The sequence below is a fragment of the Propithecus coquereli genome, unplaced genomic scaffold (assembly GCF_000956105.1).
Source record: "Propithecus coquereli isolate 6110/MARCELLA unplaced genomic scaffold, Pcoq_1.0 Scaffold392, whole genome shotgun sequence".
NCBI lineage: Eukaryota > Metazoa > Chordata > Mammalia > Primates > Indriidae > Propithecus > Propithecus coquereli.
Window position 1 is genome coordinate 395,658 of NW_012149641.1, and position 3,980 is coordinate 399,637.

Sequence of the window (3,980 nt, forward strand, 5' to 3'; positions counted from 1 at the left end):
TGTTAATCATTAATTATATTATTTCATCATTATTTATTGAATAGTTAGTGCCTGTTAGCTACAAAGTCAGGCACCAAGTGTGGGAGATGAATAAGACTTAGCATTCATCCTTAGATGGCTCACACTCATGTGGTAAGTCTCAGGCTAGGGGTTGAGAATGACTTGTCTCAGAATCCACTGGGTGTATTCATTAAAAATGCAGATTCCTAGACATTAGCTCAAATTTATAATGGGAATTTCTGGTTATGAGACACTAAAACATTTCTGATTTGAGATTCATTGTTCTAGTGGATCCAGAGTTGAAAATAATTAGATTTAATCAGGTAACTGATGTTACCTGTCCTCCAAAATTCAGCATTTGTATTTTTTGACCCATCCATGCCATTTTATTTTTTCAAATTGAGCAAGTTGAAATAAAGTGAAAATTTCAAGAAATGTGACTGCAATTTATTACAATACCTTAGCTTCTTTAGTGTAAAAATCTCTTCCAGAGAATAAAAAGCCCATTTATATAAGTATTATAATAATAGCAAGTATGCATTTAAGATATAGTATGCACCAGAATCTGCACATATATTGCCTCATTTAATTCTCAACAATGCTACGAAGTAGAAATTATTACTTCAATTTATAGATGATGACACTAAGCCTTGGAAATTCAGTCAATGTTTGAATCTTGGTGTTTATTAACTCCAAAGCTTTTCTCTTCACTACTGAGCTGTATTATACATTATACCTGGTCCCATGCACTGATTAGATAGAAGAGATACCTAAATATACCTTGAGCACTAGATAGCCATCTAATATAAGCTTGCTGCTCTTAGCTACAGTGTATCAGTTGCAAGATGAAGGAAGAATTTATTCCCACCAAAATGACCCTAGAAAATCTAATAAAGAATGAACTTGAACAAATAACTTGAAATGTTATTTCATCTAATTAATTATTGTGTGTGGGAATGGATTATTATTTGAAATACTTCACTGACCATTTTCTATTCATTCCTAAATAGTTTTATTTTAAAAAATGAAAACAATTTTGATCATTTAGTAAATTATTATTCCCTAAGAAAAATGGAAGTTCAAATGAATACAAATAATAATGAGGAATGCAATATGAATTATAATTCTAAACTCTAAGGATTATACATAAAATTGTGTTAATTATAGAGGCTCTCCCAATGTTCAGTGAAGTTGATTAGAATCACTTGTAGACATGAGAATGCTCACACAATCAAACGAAAGTAAGTGTGGTATTTTAATTATTCACACCTGCAAACATTTGACGAAAACCACCCTGGGGATTTTTTTTTCAAGTGTTAGAAATAAATATACAACTTCTGTTCAGCCTGAAATTTAAAAGAAGTCTTCCAAACTTCATTCTTTTATGAGGTGTGAAAACAGGTATTTCCTAATGATTTTATCTAAAATATTTTCCAAATAGACCACTTTTCCCTGTTTGTTCTTCATCCCTTCCATTTGCCACTTCGTTATTAGTATTGTCTTTCTAAAACTATGTGTTTTGTTTGTTTGTTTGTTTGTTTTTTAAAAGCCAGTAGTATTATCCTATTTCTATAGAAATTTTCGTGTTTTTTTAACCAATCCTTTTGGCATAGTTTATGCAGTCATTCACAGTAATGTGATCATTTTAAATGAGTCTACATTCATTAAGGATCATTTTGTTTTAAGGAAAAGAAACCCATTTAAATAAGCTAGAAAATTCTTGAGTGATACAGAATTGTCACAATATCCAAGAATAAAGGAACAGATTGGTCTCACAGGAGGACAGAACTAGCCCTCTGCCTTCATGAACCCCAGAATCTGAGGCTGGTTGGTTTTTTATCTCCTCTGCTCTAGCCTCTTCTTCCTTCTCTCTTTCTGCAGTCCAGATTTTCTCCTTTCATTTATAGAAAACATCCTTTCTAGTTGTGGATATGTGCTTTCCCATACTTAGATCTTACTGCTGAGACTCATTCTGTCCTAAATCCTAATTCTCAAGAGAAAAAATACAACAGAATCCATTTAAACTCCAGTGTTCACACTGTTCTAATCAACCATGACTGGCTGGAAGGAAGTGGTACGGTCGCTTCAAACTAACGTGGGAGTCAGAATCAGAATGATAGAAAGAACTACAGGTACTAATCAATTCTCACAGAAGTTTGTGCAAGCCAGACATGACCCTCTCTTCCACAGCCAGACCCAAAGTATATCATCTATAGGAGCATTTTCAAAACACCATGATCTCTCTGCTCCTCTTCATTTGACAGACAGGTGTATCTTCTCATGCACTGCCAGCCACGTCCCTGAGACATGATGGTGGGTTAAAGTAAAAGGATTTGGCTGTATTGAGCACCTGGTCACCAGGGCTGCCAATAACTCCAGAAAACTATATATTATTGCCATCAATAACTCCTTTATTGACCTCAACTACATGGTCCACATATTCCAGTATAATTTCAGCCATGGCAAATGCAATGGCACAAAGCTGAGAATGGGAAACTTGTCATCAATGGAAAGCCCATTTTCATCTTCCAGATGTGATATCCTGCCAACATCAAATAGGATGATGCTGTACTGAATATGTTGTGGAGTCCACTGGTATCTTCATTACCTTGGAGAAGGCTGGAGCTCACTTAAAGAGTGGAGTCCAAATGTTATCATCTCTGCCCCTTCTGCTGATTTCCCCATGTTTGTGATGGGCATGAACCATGAGAACTGGGACAACTCCCTCATGATTATTAGCAATGCCTCCTATATCATCAATTGCTTAGCCTCTGAGCCAAGATCACCCATGACAAATTTAGCATATTGGAGAGACTTATAACCACATTCCATGTCAGCACTGCCACCTAGAAGACCATGGATAGCCCCTCTGGGAAACTGTGGCTTGACGGCCATGGGGCTGCCCTGAACATCATCCCGGGATCTACTAGCACTGCCAAGGCTGTGTGTAAGATTATCCTTGAGCTGAATGGGAAACTCGCTGGCATGGCCTTCCATGTTCCCACGTCCAACATATTGGTCATAGATTGGACCTGCCATCTGGGGAAAGCTGGCAAATATGATGACATCAGGAAAGTGGTGAAGCACGCATTGGAGGGATCCACAAAGGGCACCCTTGACTACATTAATGATCAGGCTGTCTCCTGTGACTTTAAAAGTGATACTGTACTGCCTTTGATGCTGGGGCTGGCACTGCCTTCAAGGACTTCTTTGTCAAGCTCATTTCCTGGTTTGACAAGGAATTCAGTTACAGCAACAGAGTGGTGGACCTTTTGTTCCCCTTGGCCTCCAAGGTGGCCTCTGTACCACCAGCCCTAGAAGAACATGTGATACCTTCTGCTATTGGGTATTTTTCATCCCAATTCATATCCCAACACACGAAAACATCCCCCCTCCTTGACACAGTTTCCATCCCAGACCCTTTAAAGAAGGAAAGGGGCTTTGGGAGTCCTACTTTGTCATATGCCATAAATAAAGTACCCTGTACCCCACCAAAAAAAAAAAGGAAAGGAAAGGAAAAGGAAATTGGAATCAACCACTCCCCACCCCCCAAAAAATAAGAACCTCACCATCATCCCATGACTCTCCCCATACATAGCTAGGCACATAGGCACCTATGTGAATTATCTCTGCCCAGGGACATGTGCTTGAGTCTCAGGGCCCAGAGCTTTTATGTAGGGTTGGTGACATAGCATGGTAGCTGAAATTCAGGATCCCAACAATTTGGATGTTTGCACAAAATGATTCTGATAAGTCTTGACAATGTACTGAAGTGAGTCCCATTGCTCTAAGTATATACAACATCATCCACCAGTAACAGAGAATATTTTGTGGGTCACATTCCCAGAGTTGGCCAAGAGTCAATAATAACTGAAGATTCCCTGGGAGCTATTCAAGGATTGATCAATCAGACCTGCTATTATAATTATTTCCTCACAGTCACATTGTCTATAAGGCCTTCCTAAGTACTCCTAGTACTC

At 38.2% G+C, this 3,980-nt stretch overlaps 1 pseudogene; it reads left to right on the forward strand.

The window, feature by feature from the left end:
• Positions 1-2,053: 2,053 nt before the first annotated feature.
• LOC105817033 lies at positions 2,054-3,560 on the forward strand (annotated as a pseudogene).
• The last annotated feature ends 420 nt before the right edge of the window (positions 3,561-3,980 follow it).